Genomic DNA, 20911 nt, shown 5'->3' with positions numbered 1-20911 from the left:
CATACTTTGGACCTGTTGTGACCACTGGTAGAAGGGCAACACCTGTTACACAAACTTTTGTCAAAATTCCAGCATTTTACACATCAGATAATATAGAGATCAGAAATATTATTAGCAAGAATTGGCCAATCTTGCAAATAGATGAGGACATAAAGAAGATTGTTGGTGAACAACCAGACTTCCTATACAGGAGTAAGAAGAATTTGAAGAGAATGCTCTGCTACCCTAAGAATAAGGAAGTTGTGTTTGGAGATGAGTACACTAGACCATGTGGGCAGTGTAAATTTTGTACATACATAGACACCAACAGAAAGTTTCCTCATCCTGATTTACAAAGAGAATTTGTGACATCAGTTATAGCCAATTGTATGACATCTAATTTAGTTTATTTGGCAGTATGTCAGACTTGTTCTTCCTTCTATGTTGGCAAAATGAACAGGTCGCTTAGGGATAGGATACACGAACATGTATATCATATTAGAAAGAATTCAGCACATAATGCCCTAGCCAAACATATTACACAACATGGTGATACTCATAGGTTTTTATTCAGAGCCCTAGAAGTTATTCCCTCTAGTACTCGCGAAGGGGACATCAGGAACCACACTGAATACAGGGAGAATAACTGGATTATTATACTAAGACCAGATAGAGGCATGGGACTTAATGAAAGGGCATCTATTAAGCCCTTGTTAAGGAAGCGTCGGAATATCAAGCAGAAATGAACATCAAGTTTATAGTGCTTTTATTCTTCTTAATGTATGTATATTCTGTTAGAGAACTATATTTGGTCTATATTTAATGTACATAGTTTATTATATACACATATATAATCTTCCCATTTTTCCCAACATTTGCTTAAGTATTTTTTAGCATGACATTGTATGAATTCAGTTGTATATGCTTTTTACATATTTGATACATATTTTTATGTATATGTTAATATATGTCATATGCATAATATATATACATATTTTTTATAATTTGAAGTATTTAGGATATTTATTGGGGTAGTTCCATTTGCATATATGTATATATATTTTTGGGTTTAGTTAGATGTCTTTGGCATAAAGTTAGATATGCATCCAGTATAGTATTTGTAGTATAGTACATAGGATATACTTTTAAATATATGAATTGGTATAGAAGTCTGATTGGTTTGAATATTTTGAATTTGTATATAATCAGTTCAGCTTTAATATGGATGTATTATAGATCTGAGGAAGCTTTTTAAGCGAAAGAGCTTATCTGTGTCTGGACATCTGTGAATAAATAATTTTTTAACTTGAAGTTATTGCCTGCTTTCGCTCCGTTTCTATTATTGCAGCTACATTATACATTAATAAAATGTATGATTTATAAAATTCAAAAAATAGCCTTAAAACATTTTTTATATTATTTTTCTGCATCTTCTAGCAAATGTTCTTTCAAAGGTATTTCAGCTTTATCTGTCCAGATACTCTTCTGATGAGATCGGACTACTGGCTGGCATCCGCTTCCTTTCCTTGCCTGTCTGCATACACCAACTTTTGAGATATTCTGGGAGGAACAGGACATGGGATGAAACCTCACTGATGAATGCCTGACACAGGAGTTGAGAGTGTTACTTGTATAATATAATCGTCTGCACTTGCTAGAGATTTTTGTTTATAGCCCTAACTTGCCCCTCTGCGTTGTGGCATGCAGATAAACTTTCATGTACAATGTCCAGTCTGATGTGGGGGATTGCTTTCAGTCATTCAAAATGACAGGCTTGGATGGCATGCAGTCTAGCAGACTGTTTGTTTGTGGCTGTTCTAGTCTGATTCTACCGGCCTTCTCTCTGACAAGTCACAGTCAGACAAAATATACCACTCCACTTTATCCACAGGGATAGTTTCTCCAGCACATGGGCCTGTTACTCCAACCTTGGTAATTCAAGGCTTTCTCCATCTACAACTTGCAGCAGGCCATCAGTTTAAGGGTGTTTTACAGCTGGACAACCCTGTATCATTTCCAGAAAATTGATTTAGCTTATTCCAAAGAGTATGGTGATATATTTCTTCACATATGGGGAGCATAATAGCTAAAAACAGGTGGCACAGTGGTGCAACAGTTACTGTTGTTGCCTCATAGCAAGACATTCTCCAGTTTGATTTTCGGCTGGGGTGCCTTCTGTGTGGAGTCTGCTTGTTCTCCCTGGATTCACATGTGTCTCCTCTGGGTGCTCTGGTTTCCTCCCACATTCCAAAGACATGTGTCTGGAGCATTTCTCCCTGGGCATCTGCTGAAAATGGGCTCTGTCCCAGTTGGACTTTCCTGGTAAACAGATGTTAAATAAGAAAAACAATTGATAATGGGGTATTGGCTTTTAGAAAGTAGTGTCTAGTAAAGGTGTTAGGAGGAGAGACCTGACTACATGGCCTTTTTTAGGCATAAATAAACACTTTTGTATTTCTCTGCAGGCTTCCAAATACCCATACTCTCTGAATTTTATATGCATCATATTTAAACAACCTACACATATATGCTCCATTGCACTATGCCTAAAGCATGCTTTAAGGTGTCTGGGACAAAAATATATCTACCGCTATACACATGGTCCATTGTATTTACCCAGTCTATAGCATTCTTCCCCTTTCTTTTATCCCCACTCACATACCTCTTATAAATTTTTGATTTCCAAAATATTGTGCATTAATTACCATTTTGCTTTAGCTTGAATTAAATGCCAAAACATTTACATTTAACTTTCACTATTAAATAAATTAGTAACTGCTTTAAGACATGTTTGGGTAATGAAATGCAAAAGACATGTCTTTGAAGAAGTTCTCCATGTGAATGAAATTTACATAGAAAAAGATTCCTGTAAGTTTCCTACAGCTGCAGCTACTAACCACCTATAAAATTATCCAGCATCCATCTGTCTGTCCAGTACTAAAAATCATTTTATACAACTATGTTCCCAGTCAGTCGTTGTGATCTAGTTACCAAAAACTCGTGTCTGTCTACAGACCTATCAAATCTGCTGGGCATTGTCTGTACTAGTAAGGTTGCTAAGGCCTAGAATTCCTTACCCGTATCCATCAGGCCAATACCGTCTCTCTCTCTCATCTTTCAAAACCACTCTGAAATACTTTCTAGCTAAAATTTTGTTATTGCTAAAAAACAGATAAATTATATCCCTAAATGTGAACAAGTACCTTTTCATTCCTTATACCTCCTTACTGTTTCTTCTTCACTTACTTCCTTAATTCTATCAAATTCTCTTCCCAGACTTTCTTTCTAAATATACCATAAGTTTGTTTTTCCCTCACTTCATATTGCAATTCTGGTTTGTATTAGACTAACTTACCCTTAATTTCTCTACAAATTGTCTAAAATTTGTATAAATATTAAATGATTGTCATATAACTTGTATCAATTCTTAGCCAATGTTTTTATATGATCACTAATTTGTTATAATTATTTAAAATGCAGATGTTTTTGTTTTGTTTTTGAAGATTGTAAATTTATTGTTCTGAAAATATATTGTAATAATTTAGAAAGTTTTCTCCCCAGGCCTCTGCTGAAAATGGGCTTCTAGACAGTTGGATTTTCTTGGTAATCAAATATCAATAAATAAATAAGTCTGGTGTTGGAAGCTTATGTCAAAAAGCATTATACTCTGTTAGAATCCATGCAAAAGATTTTCTGTTTTAAATTTCAGAATTCCAAAAAATGATTCTTTCATGTCAAATCTTATTCAGTGCAAGCCGACTAGCTTTCAGTTGTTCTGTACCCTCATTGCATTTTTCTTGGTCACTGTGGACAAAAACTCCAAATGACAGTGCAGAAACTGGATTTGTGTCAAAAGCTGATGAAACCTATTCCAAAAAAAAGGATTGAAGTTGGGGATTCTAATTGATGAACAGGAATTTATCAACCACACCCTTCTCCAGTTAGATATACTGCTTTCCTTGTCCAGAGTTCTCAGCTGGTATCCCCCCTCAGACTTTGCATATGTCCAGTACTTCTCTTCTTCACATTCCCTCTACTGCCTGCAGGCTGGAGACCATAGTTTTTCATGTGCCATAGCTGCCATGTTGAATTCCTTATCCATACAAATTAGAAAACCCAGTTCCACCCGTATCTCCAACACTTCTTTTCATACTCACCTGTTGTCCAGAAACAACTGTGTAAATTGTCTATAAATATAATACCTATTCATGAGACCCAACATCTTGCACAGAATATTCCACACCCTTTTAGCTCTCTAAGGAAGTGTGTGATGATCTATGTTCTTAATTAATTGTCTATATAACTGCTAGTTTATGGTCTACTTATGGTGAAAACTGTTCTACTGGTACTTGTATATTTGAATTTCTACTTGTTTGGGGGACTGTTATTCACTCAGCCTCTCCTGAAAATGGGCCAAGGCCCAGTTAAATTTTAGCTATATGATGTAATATATCTTCACATGGAAAAAAAGAAAAAAAAAATCAGCTGATAATAAAATTGTCATATAGACTGAGTGAAATTGCATTTGTTAGTTGTGTGTAAATGTGTGAACCCTGCAAAGGGAGCAAGTCCTACACTTCACTGTGTAGGTCTGGAAACAGAGACATAGATATGTATAGGAACTGAAGGCAGAGTTTGATGCTTTTCATAAACATGAATGAACTAGGAGTCTTTAGTAAAGAAATGTAAAAAAAGTTTATTAGGGAAAAGGGTGCATTCCTCTAGTATAAAATTGGTTAGTATAACATATATGTAGGTACACGGGGTGGTCTGTAGATGTTAACTGCATCTACATTCCATTTCTCTGTGTTGTGATGCATACTATGCGATGATTCCACTTTCCCTTGTGACCAACTCTCAGTAGCAGTGAATGTGATGACAGACATTGAGGGAGTATAACAGTGTCTCATCTGTGAATAATAATCAATGGCTGTGATTTTAGAAAAGGCATAAACATACAGGTACACTGTCTACCACCTTTGTTCTCAAAACATTTTTATTATTTTAGTGCATAAGAAACATTATAACTATGAAATAAAAATTATAATAGAACAAAATTGATAGATAATCCAAACAATAAGAAAACTATTTACAAGGGTGTCTACTAAAAGACAAAATCAACTTGTTCCAACATTATTTACAAAATTAAAATTTGTTTAGTAATTCTTTAAGTTTTAACAAGATGTTGTAGGAAGTGTTTACTCTGGATTTTCTCATCTTGATTGTCAGAAGTTCGTAATGATAGACCTCATTTCCATATTTACAAATTCTTTCATTGTAAGAGTGTGTTCATTTTTCCAGTGCTTAGTGATTGCTTTCCTGGCTATTGATAATAAGCTCCACGACAAAGTATAATTTACTTTCTTTATGCAGTCTGGTATCTGTGAATTGAACACAAATATTTAGTTAGGACAAATTTGTCTGTGAATAGTGATTGCAAAAAAACATTAACCTTATCCCAAAATGGTTTGACAGTTGCACAATCAGTAAACATATGTTGCTAATCAGCTTTGTCTACCACCTTTGTGAAAGTTGGTTGTCTGTTTAACATAATCTAAATAACCAGGGAAGGTACTGCCAATAATGTTTGCAAAAATCCTTTGCATCAAGCCAGAAGACTGTGATACTACTGGTTGTCTTTGCTGTGAGACCAGTGTCACCAACTCTGAGACAAGGAGCCTCAGACATCACTTCTGCTGGATAGACACTGTGTTTGGCTATCATCTCTCCTCCAAACATGGATTCTGTACTCCACCATCTTTTGTGAGCTCCTGTGTTGATCAAAGGAAATGCTACAAAGCCACTCTGAAAGTGTATATAATGTTTCTGTATGGCTGTTTTTCATCCCTCTATAGCTGTGTGTTTATCTTTGCTTGCTCATCCTGGTTTGTAGTTGAAAAGGGCTTTGGACCAGTCCACCTAGTCTGCCAACACATGTAATAAATAAACATAAATTACAAGACTCTCGCTGGCATCCTTAAATGCATCTTCTAATGTCCTTTGCTGAAAATAAATTTTTACCTTCCAAAACAGAATGAAAAGCATGGAAAAAAAAACTTAAAAAAATCAAGAATGAAAGCTCCCAAACGTTTCATTACTGAATTACTTCAGGACCCATCGGTGTGTAATGGAATAGAAAAATTCTCATATTGATAGACTGGCAGTAATCAACTATGTCTTACTGGTGCAGTGTTATTCAAAGTTGGAACTGATTTTCAGTAAAGGTCTACAAGTGATGATCTCTAATGCAAATATGCCCACAGAAGATTCAGGCATAGAGAAAAAACAGGAAATTACAGCAGTTTGTTTTGATACATGTATTCAATTTTATGTAAATATATTAAGTTTTGTGATGCATTTCATTTCAGTGGTAGAATTATATCATATCTTGCAACGTCTGATACTTATGAAGCGAGGTGTTATTATCTATAGCAGCTAACCCTGACATTTCAGATTACTGCATCTTAAATGCAAGAGAAGTAGGCATTTAAATATTACTCTGCAATGTAGCTTAGATTTAAGGAAGAACCACACTCATGTCATGTTATGTGCTTATCATAACTGGGCTGTAATCAGTGGATAATTACTATTTCCAGCATGACAGTTTAATCTTAACTTTCCTAGTTTAGGATCCGTATTTTAGTAGCATGTTTACAACATTAAGAGAGAGCAAATATAATAGTGACAATAAGCTATGCTGGCATTCTGCAGAAGTATATTTATTGGAACTAGTGTAATGAAAAGTTACTAACAGGTTTAATAGCCCAATGGTAAATCATATAATTGGGGAAGACACGTGGAAAAGTATAGCTTTTCTTTTGTTTCACTAAAATTTTCTCTTTCAGCTCAGCTGCATTAATTACAGCCTCTGCATTTATTTTGATGAAGGCAGAGGTACAAGTGCACACAGGTAAAAAAGATCAAATGTACAATTACATGTTTGCTTTTATTTTTTCTTAAGCTATAGTAACCAAGGTTTATTTAAGGTTCATACCTGTAGTCACTCTTGGTATAATATTGTAAAAATACTACAGCTGAGTCTATAACTGAGCATACTAATAATGCAATGTCATATTAATGGGTAATATGTTTGGGATCAGCTACTTATACTAATTCTAAGATCCATTTAATAAAAACAGTGACATAACAGGGATGCCTGAAGGATTGTTTTGCACAATCTTTTGTGTGGGTGTTCGTGACTGCAGCATTGTGTCAGTTTTCTAAGCTGACTGCTTAGCTATATTTACTTAAGGAAATAACTGATGAATTTATCAGAAAAAAATGATAAGCAGCTGAAAATCACAATTTTTATTTTATACTATCAATTTGTTATAATAGTTCAAAATTCTTATTATTAAAATGTGACAGGAAAATCCAGATGAATGATAGAAAATAGTTGCCCATTTCACACTTACAGTTTAATACTTTTTTAAGGACATATATACCAGTTTATCTGTTAAGAGAACATATCTCATAATCTGATGTGGTTTAGTTGGGACACACACAGAGGTCATGCACTTTCAAGCATAAAGTTGTAACTTGAAAACATACTTGCTGTATGTGACAAAACTTTGAACATTGTCAGTAAAATTTATCATGATGCCCTGTTTCTGGTGATACTATATTCACATTTTCTAAATTGCTAATACTGTCTGAAGTGATTTCATTTCTGGAAAGCATCGACTAAAAAATTATGTTTGAGGTGATTTGTTCTGCTTGCAATTAAACATAAAGAAAAGGAAAAAAAACATAATGAATGAAGTGTGAAAAGATATAACACTGATATAATTTAGGTTAACTTAATTTAGATAAAGCTAATAATATTCATATATTCAAAAACTAAATAATCAGCTAAACACATGCTATAAAATGCACTGCTTTAATGTATGCTATACAGAAGCAAACATGAGGTTATCAGATATTTAATGGTTGTTCACAAGGAATAGCACCAGGGAAAAAAGTATTATTGACTATTAATATGCAAAGAAAAAATAAACTAGCCTTCTTAAATTAAACACACTGAAGGAATTTTGCATCAATGTATTTATTTAATCATATCTACATTTCTAAATGTTGTGCCAGTCTTTTACAGAGAATGTGCACAATGCCATTTGTCTGCAGAGTAAAAGAAGCATGATTCATAACAATGATTCCCACTGTTGTCTCACTTCATACTCTTGGACCCATGGCAAGCACTGTGAGTGAGGTCAACACTCAATAAACTGTGTTAGCACACTTAATCAGACTGTAATCCCATGTATCTGACCAAACAAATGCAAAATGCATCAGCAGTAGTGCTATGACAAAGCTATTCAGTTTATTGCATTATGAATATAATATTTCCATTGCACCAGGTTTGTAGTTTGCAAAGGATAACATTTTGCTTTTGCATGAGGGTCTCCATATGTAAGTTTCTATGTGTGTGAGTGTATGTGTGTGTGGAGGGGTTTGTGCATATATGTGAGTGTCTGTGCTGCATTCATTAATAGCAGAGTCTAGATAAAGGTTGTGATAAAAGATAAAAATATATCTGAAGTGTCTCTGTGAATTGTGCACTCTGTGCATTTTTTATCCATACTCATGGTACATCATTAAAATTTCATCTACATCTTCATGAAGCATTTATCTGCCTTCTTCATGCATTATTTATCACATGAAAAAATACCCTGATATATGAAGATATCATGGGAGATATGCAAATTACCATTTTACAGATCAATCCTACAGAGGCAAGTATAGAGACTGGACCAGGATAGCAGGCTGAGATTAGCACCTGAGCAAAGTTTGAGGATGATGCCAACACACAGAACAATTCACAGTTCCAAGACAGATTTATACTGTCATTCTGTCTCCCTAATGGCTGTGCCTGCATCCATTAATGATGTGACAGTGTGGCCTCACTCACACCTCAGATATAGGAGGAATAGTGGAGGACTCATCATTCTTGTTAGGGGAGTATCCATCTGTGACTGTGAGTACAGCCAGTATTTCTCTTGGGGCTGCAGTGTTGGACCAACATAATGCATTCTACATATGTATATCCACCGTGCAGCAGCCTGGTAGGGGTTCCCAGTGCTGTCCAATGTCACAATGGCATCAGTCAACACTTGTGAAGGTTATAATCCAGGGACAGTCTGCAGCTACACAATCTGCCTTGGAGGTGACTGTGCACTGGGTGTCTTCTATGACAAATTTACTTGGGAATGCCAATGCCTCCAGGAGGTAATAGAGTCTAGATATAAAGCCATGAAATATTTCATGAGGACTGTGGTATCAACCACTGCTGCCATATTTTCATCCATTCTGAGGATAGCAAGTGCCACCATTTCTACCCTACCCATGAATATTGGCCATGTCTGGGGTCATGCCCTTTTCCAGAATAGATGCATAGGGTGGCCATTGTTGGGATCATATTTTAAAACTGCAGCAGTAGGGTTATCACAGTACCCATCTCATGTCTAGGATGGACTCAGTAAAGAAACAGTAGGGTTCTGACTCTTTGTCAGTGATCCATCTTCAGGTCTTGATTCAGCAGGATACAGCCACAGCAGGGTCATGAGGGGGCTGTAGTCCTGTTATATCTGGCCATCACAAAGGCCAGAGTGCTTGTACCTGTAATGATTCTGCCACCTGGTCCATAGAAAAACTCAGGTATGACATTGATGCTACTCCTCCCTGTGATCCAAATCTCATCTTTAATGACTATTAAGCACCCACCTCCATGTTATATCCAGTTTACCTTTACATGTTCAAAGGTCAAATCTTTGAACCCGCTGCCATGAACTGTAAACTGCGAAATTCCAAAATCGCAAAAAACGAAGTGCCGAATTAAGAAATGTCACCCCTTTTTGACTCATGGTAGCACTTGTTTCAGTGAACTGCCGAAATTAGATTATTTTATGACATTTCATGAATTTGGCATTACAGAATTTGCATATCTGCTTCATGGATGTGCATGTACGACCATTTGACTTTCAAACATGTAAAGGTAAACCATTGTATACTTGTGCACCTAGGTATATATGTAAACGATGAAGGCCCTGACCTGTACACCTTTCCATCTTTCGTGGTGTAAGTGGAAATGTCTGATGCAGTGTGATTTGACCATGCAGCTACCTGCATGGCTTTAAGATAATGCTGCATGCATCATTTTTCTATATGTCACACTACACCAAGTACTTGTCAGGTCCCATAGAGGCTGACTAGATGTTGTCAATTTACCTACAATGCTGCATACTGTACATACAATGCTGTTTAGTGGGCATCATGGTGGGTGTTTGATAACATCATTGCCATACTAGTCGATGATGTGCTGGTGACTACAAAAGAACCTGCTGTTGTGGGTGTGGTGGTTCCCAGGCCTAATGGCTGGACTGGCTGATTACTTATAATCATATTGTGCAACATGCAGCAGGCTAAAACAACCTGAAGTCCATGACAGTGGCACATTGCAATATCCCCCACATGTGTTTAGGCAGCAGAACTCACTTGCTCCACATTGTTCTTGGTTTGTGCATATCAGTGTTTGATCATATTTTGTGGAGTCCATAAGAATGACATCATCCAGGTTTCCAGGAGGTATTCTGCATCATTTGCAGTACAACAGAGGCACATACAGAAAGGGCATAAGACGTATTTAGATAACACCTGTGGTAGGCATGCATTTGCCACTGTGCCTACACATACCAACTAGATGACCTTGTGGAACATCCTTGTCCAGAAAGAGGTGATACAGTCAATCTGCATACCATGGTGTTTTGTTTCAGAAGTATTTGCATTTGTTTATTTAAATATAATGCATGTGTACAGTTATAGAATAATTGCAAGATACATAAAATATCATTCATTTTGTAGAAAATTGCATATTAGATAAAAGTTGTGCTCACAATGCCATAAAGGTATATATTTTAGAAACAATCACATTCCAAAATACAATAATCACCTATATTTTTGATCATCTCCATGCGCAAGTGTGGACACGTGCACACACACACACACACACACACACACACACAGACACACACGCACACACACACACACACACACACACACACACACACACACACACACACACACAAACACACACACACACTCAAAATAAACACAATTTTATACTTATTTACATTTTGGTTAAAAATTTTAAAAATATTTTATGTACTTTTTGCCTGTTTGTAAACATATTAAGTATAGCATGCATTAAACAACAATTTTAAAATATAATGTGGATAACATGGTGGTTACAGTGCAATTGCATCTGTTGTTTTATTACTGAAATTATTTTAATTTCTTTAACTTAGGGTATCAATATTATTGTGATGCTTGTGCATAAATCTGCCACTTTGTTTTGGTGAGACTGTAACAAATGTGCCACACATAAACCTTATAAAGTATATATAAATGTTTTGATGCAGAGATGAGATAATGAAGATAAAAAACCTGAACTGTGCATATTAAATTAAAACATGGATAGAACCTGTATTTGTTTTACTCTATAATGCATAAAAAGTATGTGTGCAACACTGCTTGCAAATGTATTCCAGGAAGAGCAGCATAAGTATAAAATATAAAATGAACAACCAGTAGATAGAATGTATGGAAGAAAATAAAATTACTGTGCTGTCCTTAACTGTAGGGAGTAAAATCATCCACTTTGTATCTCTTTGAAGAAGAGGCAACCATGCTGAGTAAGTAATTAATTTCACTGAAACTGTTATTAACACCATTTTGGGTTCCTCTGTGGAGGATGTGAGGCAGAAAAAGATAAACAAATGATTTCTCCAAGATATTACTTTTGGGGACATTTTCAGAAAATACAATGGAATTTGGATCATTGAGGGGGAAGGGCTTTGAGAGAATAGCATTAATGGTTTATCTTCCATTGTGCATCCATTATAAATTATGATGTCCCTTCTCTGGGCCAGTAATCAAGGAGCCCCAGTCCTCATCACTGACACTGGTGGGGAACGTTCACTTAGGACAAAAATGGATACACACACTATTTTCAGATGCAGCTCTCTGCACCATGCACAGTTTCCCTTAAGAGTACACAAGGAGCACACTCCAGTCCAGGGGCTGGATTTTCCTCTCCAGGCCCCAAATAAGATGGCACCTTTCTCACTGCAGAAATCAGTGCTGTGTATCCCTGTTCTAAGTAGCTGACACACACTCTTTGAGATTTGATTTTTAAACACACACACACACACACACACACACACACACACACACACACACACACACACACACACACACACACACCTGGGAAAGACTTGCTAAGATTTACCTGCTATACCACCTCCACCCAGACTATAAGGTAGATTCACTGCCACCAGGCAGCTACCAGGGTATCTAATTATTCTTAGTAAAATTAATACTTATATAAATGGTAGTATTAACCAAGCAGCAAGACTTTCAGGAGCAGGAAGCCACAGTGCCACCAAATAAATGCAATTACTATCAAAGGTTAAACTATTTTCTAAAAGACCAGCCACAATGAAAGGTTTAGATATATTTAATAATAAATAATAAAATAGAAAACATAAACATACTATTTGCAATAAACACCAGAGTTTCAATTAATAGGAAATATGAAATTAACACAGATGGACTCAGACAGATACAGAAAAACAACATTTAACTAGTCTCACTATATTTGCCTAACTGACTGAAGAATTACTATTCCCTGGTTACTTAGTAAAGCAAGACAAGATGAAGTGGATGAGTGGTCTTGTCAGTTCCAAAACAGAATGCTGAGTGTCACTATCACATCTCTCACTAATATCTAAATACAATTTCAGTGCTGGTTACAGAATTACATCACATTTTGTCACCTGATTCTGTGGTTCTCACACTATCCCCCTGACTAGAAGCTGAACCAAGATCTAGTACAGATGTGTCACAATATACACCTTGGGCTTTGCTAAAGCTTATTCCAGCATCTGGAAACTGTACAACAGTTGCAACCCTTTTATCCTTCCTGCAGAGACTAACTGACCATTCTCTGGCACCCCGGGTAGCAATTAGTTCACCACTAAAGGCAATAAGAGCAGGATTACAACCCAGACATTGTGTCTCTGGCTGCATTCAGGCCTGTGAGATGTAATCTTTATGGTCTAAATCAAGTCATTTAATTTCAGGCTATTTTTCCTAATGTAAACTGAGCTGAGCTTAACCCCTTCCCTTCCAGCATCCTCTGTTAACATATATACATTTCCTCAGTTACAGTACAGTCTGACATACATGTATATTTATTTTATGTTCATCAGGACATACTGTTGATACATTTTTAACACAAGCAACTTTACAAATAAATTTTTAACACAATCATCTGTACAAATCAGTTTGATATTTAAAGGACATAAAATTCTTTACAAAATTCCAGATAGTTATGCTGGCATGTGTTACACATGCAATGCCCTACTCTCTCTGGCATAGCTGACACTACCTCATATCGTCACATAAGACCTTCCTTCAGGGCCAGATGGCATGACCCTTTCTGAAAATACTTTTTAACTGGCAGCCATTATTTTTACCATTTGTAGTGAATGTTGCCCATGTCCAAAGTATGCCACATTTGAGAATTATGGGAACTACCAAACTACCAAAATGGTGTGTATGCCACTCCAAACACACACACACACACACACACACACACACACATATATATATATATATATATATATATATATATATATATATATACACACACACACACACATGTGCACGTGTGCACACACACACACACACACACACACACACACACACACACACACACACACACACACACACACATATTGGGAGTAGAGGAAATGGTAGCCTTTTCTACTGAGGGGTCTCTGGGACTGTGGGCTAGGATGGGGCCTTTATTGTCACATGAGTTAATTCTCTGGCATGCAGTACTTCAGGGAAGTGGGTGATGTTGCTAAGAGCCATTCATAGTGTTTCTTGTATCTCTTCTCTTCAGTCTTAGGGAACTATATGTGGTTGTCAAGATGTTGCAACATAACACTGAGAAATATACTAAATATCCACAAGGCAAAAGCCTTGAAAGTATCCCTGGTGTCCTTATTTGATGGCTGGGAGTTCCCAGAGCTAGGATTGTAAGAGCTACATATACCTTGGTATTCAAAGCTATAGACAGATCACACATTCCTTGAGATTCATCATGGGTGAAATTCATTGACCACCTCTGGATGATATACTGGCCCACTGTATAGTGATGCCCTTTCTAATCATCAGTCAGGGCATGGTAGGTCATGTGTTGCCAGCAGAGCTTAACAGTACCTGGGTCTGTGTGGATGTACAACACAATCTACACAACTGGTGTCTAAGGCAATGCAGAGCTCCACAACATAAACTGCTACAGTTGGGAACATGTCTGTTCTGCTATTTTTCTATATGCTTTTCCTTATATCATGGTATGCAATCAAGCTGTGTGACTTCTACACTGACATTCATGAATCATAGCTTTTTAAATTTGGTTTATTTACATGTCATTGTATATTCATTTCACTGCATGTATCCATTTGCAGGTAGTTATGTTTTCATTTACATTCATATCTCTTTCCAATAGGAGGCATGCACAGCCGGGGTCAGTGGACCCCCCCACTCATCTCTATTAGTATGCAGTGGGACTTGAACTCAGATTATTTGCCTTAGAGGCTGTAAGAAATCCCCATTCTCCTACTGAGGATGGGGGAAGCTGGAGCCTTTTTGTACACCACTATGTATAGCAGGGTGAAGCACATAAGTCTTCACTATTCAATGTCTTTTGTAATGTCCCTGAGTTTTTGGTCTAAAATAATTGATTATTAGGCATGCCACTGAGGATTGTACACAGTCAATGATGCAAGGTGTAATTGCTTCATTCTTCTTTTTGTTCTGAAAATGCATGTGGATGCAAGACCTGTTTTTCTACAAGTTTTTAAATTTCAAAAAAGCTAGGAAGTGAATAATATCCCTGTGTTTTGTCCTTTGATCGTGCCTTATAATTTGCTTCATACACAAATCTTGTTCGATGCAGTTGAGAAGTATGTTCTATAATATACTGCACAATATCTCTCATCTTCTTTGCTAAAAGTTGTGAACAAAGCAATAAAGTAATGGTGGGAATAAACAAATAAATTAAATAATTAAATATACCAACTCCAAGATCACACCACAGTGGAAAAAAGTTAATTTCCGAACCTCACTGTATCGCGATCACCATACAGGATGTAAACATAATATCTAAATCACTTACTTGTATGGCCTAAAAACACATACAGATTGGCAAAATAAACACTTTTTCCTATACTCACTTTTCCCAGCACTTCTCAGAACACTAACTTAACTTTCATGAAAGCAGCACATCCATATGTTTACATTCTGTATGCTGACCATGTTACAGTGGTGAAAGTGCTGTCAGTTTGTGTGCATGGTTTAATAACGTGCAACGTTCGCTTTTACCACTGGTGTGGTCTGTTTTTATTGTGCATGGTTTAATAAAGTGTAATGCTCGGTTTTAGCACTGGTGTGGTCTGTTTTTATTATTTTTTAGTTTGTTCACAAGTTATTAGCTTTTGCTAGCTTTTGAATTATTGGTTTTGCAGCCCATCAGTGTTTTTTTGAGTCGTTTCTTCACTGCATTGAACTGTATTTGAATATTACAGAGTACTGATTTGCTATTTTGTGCATAAGGAATGGAAGGTTTAATCCATGAACTTACTGATTTAGTTCACAGACTGGCTGCTAACATGAATTAGGAGAGGGCTAGAGAAATACTAATATTACTTTTAATTTTTCTGATTTGGAAAACCTAACTCTGCATACTCCTTTATTGGATTCTGAGAGGTGAGTTATCCGGTTAGCCAGGAACCATCAGGCTCATTTGGACTAACGGATTGTTTTTCCGCTACGGTTTTTAGTTTTGATGCACAGGAAAAGGAAGCAAGCAATTTCGGGTCACTAAAAATGCAAATTGCAACATTTGAGTGCACCTGCAAGAAATATAGAACTTTACAAATGGACAGTACTTTTTTGGACAAGTCGTTGTCCCTTAAACAAGTTCCGAAAGGGTTAAGGATATGGAAGTTGCCAAATGGGCTTGAAAAAGGAACGGCAGCTTTTTGCGAGCTTACAGATTTTTATAACAAAACGGGACTGGAATTAGTGGGTATTACCATCAGGGACAATGAAGCAAAAAAAGTTAAAAAGTGACATTGTAGAACTAAATATGAGTATTTGTAAAGACATTGTTTACACAACACAAAGAATCTTATGATAAGGTACTAATGGACTTGGATATGTTTGTCAAGGAAGGCATTGTTAGAAAAGAACGTACATTACAGAGGGACATTTCTGATTATGCAAACAACAAGGTGTTTCCCTCAAGGTACTTATCAACTGAAGGGAAGGATAAGACAAACAAAATAAACATAAGAAGGGACAATATAAGTAAGAACAATGAAAGAAGTAACAATGACAACAGGGAAGAAATTTTTTTACAAAGTTCCCCGGAGCTGAGATGATCCGAACATCTCAGGAATCAAGATGGATGAAAACACATGGGGAATATGATCAATTGGAATTACCAAGGGGAAGGGTTGGAAAAGGAAAAACAACAGGAAGTATTAACAAAGGATAATTTTGATGTCAACCTTGTTGAAGAATCTGTATGGAATTACAACACTGATGTAGAAATTATTAAAAATGGTGACTTTTCTATATATAATTTTTGTAATCTAGAGCTTACAACTGTTCATCTTGATTTATTGAAAAACGGTTTTGCATCTGTGCTTACATTTAAAACCGGTATTGCCACAGTAATGGTTAGCCTCAAATTATTTACTAGGAAGTTAATCTTGAGGTTGTTTTTTCTGACCAACAATCTACAACACAAGGCCACTTAGTAATGAAACGTAAAAATACATTTATTCCATCTTACAACGTTAATGTACAAAATTTTGAACAGAGGTGTGAGACTGAGTTTAGAGAAATTTTGGGAGATAAGCACCGTAATAAGGACAATTTGCAAAGAGATGAGAGATTCATTTTCAATGAGTTAACAAAGAAAAGAACATTAGGTTTATGAAACCAGATAAAGGTGGTGTGATTATGCCAAAGATTGATTACATTTGTAAAATGTTTGAAATTTTAAATGACACCTCAACATATGAAAGAGTGTCCCAAAATGAAGTTAATAGGGCATATACAAAAATAGATTTGGGATTATATGATACTTTCATGCAAGGGACTATAGATACACAAGAACCGGACTAACCCTACATTCAGACCAATAGCGGATCTGAGAAGTTCAAAAACTGAGCCCTTGGCAGCATACATAAACAGGCACTCTAAAACAGTATTGAAGGAAGAAAGAGGTCATTGTCTCCCTCTACTCTTCCCTCATTAGGCCAATCATTGAGTACAATGCCCCATTTGGCATGTACCTCACTAAACACCTGCAACAACTGGAGAGGCCACAAAAGTAAATCACAAAGAGGATCCTAGGCCTTAAACACTTGTCCTATATGGACAGACTCAAAAAACGCCAACTATTCTCTGTCTCATATCGCCTACTTAGAGGTGATCTCTGCTTGACTTACAAAGCCATGTCTGACCCAGCTCTGTTAGAAATGCTATATCTAAAGAAATCCCAATCCCTCCGCACCACATGCTCCATAGACCTCAACCTCATTACCACAATTAACAGAACATGCTGGAGGGACAGGTTCATAACCCAGAGAGTGCCCATGCTATGGAACAGACTTCCCATACATGTCAAGCAGAGCACATCGCTGACCCTCTTCAAGAGAAATGTTGATGAGTGGATGGGAAACAGAAAATTCACCCCAGGGATAACACCAGTGGCTCTATTCAACAGAGGCACTGGGAACTAAGGTTGGGTGGCACTATGCCCGGGTAAGCCTATGGCTAGGCTTGTAAAGGTCCCAGGGCTATTAGCCTAGTACACACCTATGAACCTATGAACAGAGCCCCTCACATTTTAAAGGACTCATGGCATTGTTTAGAAAGGTTAAGGGAAATAAACAACCTTGAAGGACACATCTTTTTGACAATTTATGTTAACTTATTTTCTGTCATACTCCATGACATAGGTTTAGAATACTTCCGTGGTAATCTGACCAGCCATAGTGATTTAAGTAATAGTAAAATTAACTTGTTAGTTGGACTTATGGACTTAGTATTGAACAACAACTTTATTCACTTTAAGGGGAATACTTCTGTCAAGTAGCAGGAGTGGCAATGGGGGCCAAATGTGCCCCAGCATTTGCCAGTTTGGTACTGCTTGAGTGGGAGAAAAGGTTTATTTTTTCGGCTCCTTTCATGAATAGAATACAGTTGTTTTTAAGATTTTTGGACGACATACTCATCTTATGGTTAGGTGAATCTGAGGAAATAAAAGCATTTATTAATTTCTTGAATGGTACCACTACATTTCTGTCATTTACCTACAGGTATGATGAAGAGCTGAAAGATTTTTTGGACATCTTTCTCAGAAAGAGTACTGAAAATGGAGAGATTTTAACATCTACCATTTATAGAAAAGAAACTTATTCCAATATGCTTTTGCATTACCAGAGTTGTCACCCCCCCCCACCAGAAAAGAGTGTCGTAAAAGGGCAGGTGGTCAGACTAAATAAGTTGGTAAATGAAGAAGATGACTTCAAAGGAGATATGTATAAACTTATAGGGATGTTTATGAATAGGGGTTACCCGGTTAAAATGTTATTGAAAATTAGATGTGAAGTATTGGAGAAAAGGCTTAACATTTGCTCCAATACAAGAGCGAGATGAGCTCAATCCAAGATTCATCTGAGGGCCCTTTTGGTTGTGATGTGATGGTTGTGCAGTATAATGAAGATGCACCCCATTTAGTAAAAACTTGAGACTGGAGTTTTGACACTGCTTTGGAAAACAAATTGGGATTAAAGCCCAAAATAGGTTACAGTAGGGGAAGGAATTTGAAAGACATATTTGAGTCCAATGAGAAAAACAATAACAAATATTATAGGTCCAAAATGTTCAAATGTGGAGCTTGTAACATTTGTAAATGTATTAATGATGGCCCGTACGTCTCAACTGAGGGTTATGATAGAACCTTGCATTGTCCGGGGCGCAGTAATTGTAACACCACAAATGTGGTTTATGTGGCAATGTGTACAGCATGTACCAGATTTTATGTGGGAAAAACTATTAGGAGACTAAGGGGCAGGATCACTGAACATGTGAGAGACATTAAAAATAAAAAGACAAGTAGTGCCTTATATATACACCGTACTTTATGTTAAAGTTTTAAAATATTTTTATTTTTTATTATTGATAAGATTGATTATAATGAAAGTGGTGGGAATGTGGATTTGGAAGTTTCAGTTAGAGAAACAAAGTGGCAATTTAGGCTCAATGCAAAGAATGAGCCTGGTTTAAATGACGGGATCTCAATAGCTCCTATACTTAAGCAGAGAGCTATCGTAGTCTAATGTTGTTTTAATTAATTTTCATGTTTGTAGCTCACTTTTAATTATAATTTTTGTGTTTTGACATTTGTAATGTAAATAGAAACATTTTATGTTTGTAGAAGTTTACATTTGATGTAGATAATTATGTATTGAGTAATTGATAGGATGCATAATTGTTGGAACTTACGATATAAAAGGAAGTGCCTTCATCATATTGTTGACTCTGAAGAAGCCCATGTAAAAACAGGGTGAAAGCGCTAAGTCAATTTGTGTGCATGGTATAATAAAGTGTAATGCTCAGTTTTAAAACTGGTGTGGTCCATTTTTATTATTTTTTACTTTGTTCTCCTTTATCATCCCTTTCCACTTACCTCTTTCACTAATGTCTTAACTCATTCATATTCCACAGCTATGTAAAGTCACATATCGACCAGCATGGAAACATAATCCATAGATTCCTGATATATATTTCTGCAAAATCAGGTTAAAAAGCATAAGATAAGCAAATCTAAATATCTTATGAACAGTAAGTGACACCAAAAAGTGTGAATAATAGTTTTGTACATAAACACTTTATTACAACATAGTGTCTATTGTATACAGTCACGTTTTTTTCATAAATATAGTTGTATAGTATAATACAAAAATTCTGTTACTATATTTTATGTAAATGTTTGTAAACAGTTTTTCATAGCTTGCAAGCAGCATGTGGTAGACACATACTACCAACAGCAAGCATCTGTAGGTTCTTAAGGTTTTATTTGACAACAAGCAATTCCTTTTGGAATGCTTTTTAAAAATATTTGCAGATATGTGAAAATAATGCTTATTTGAATTATTATTAATTATAATAAAACATTTAACATCTTGGAAACGCTATCAGTTATTGTTCAAATATCACTGAGAGTAATTTCTAGTATCATCTGTTTTGGCTGATGTCATGCAATCATTTTTAAGTCACTTGGTTTTGGATGCATTAATATAAATTAGGAAATACTGCATATGTTCATAACAACTGACAAACAACTTGCAACATCTCCTGTGTAATGTGTTTTACATGGACAGTGAAAGTAAAATTTTCATATTCTGACATTACACATAATGTGTTCCTCATTTTTGAAAATATGAAGCATGGCCATAACAAGTTAAAAAAAACATATTTGTTAACATTGCACTCCATTCTAGACCATCTCAGTAATCATTATATTCCTAATAACCTGCCTTTTCACATGATTTCTATCATGAATTGCCAAGTTGGTTATTTAAGAAAGCAAGCTGCAGACAATGGCATGATGTCATAAGGAGCTATGAGTGACTAATGCAAGCATACAGAAAGGTTTCATAGCTACTAACTACTTACAAGGTACCTTCCTACCCCTGCTTCATTCTTTATCCCTATTATCTGTTCTCTGCCCTCTTTCCTTATCAATCTTCATGTTGGTCTTTCTTCCCCAACCTCATTTGCTATTATTTTC

The sequence above is a fragment of the Protopterus annectens genome, chromosome 5.part0 (genome assembly GCF_019279795.1).
Source record: "Protopterus annectens isolate FY-2018-M chromosome 5.part0, PAN1.0, whole genome shotgun sequence".
Taxonomy (NCBI): Eukaryota; Metazoa; Chordata; order Ceratodontiformes; family Protopteridae; genus Protopterus; species Protopterus annectens.
This window is presented reverse-complemented; position numbering follows the sequence as displayed.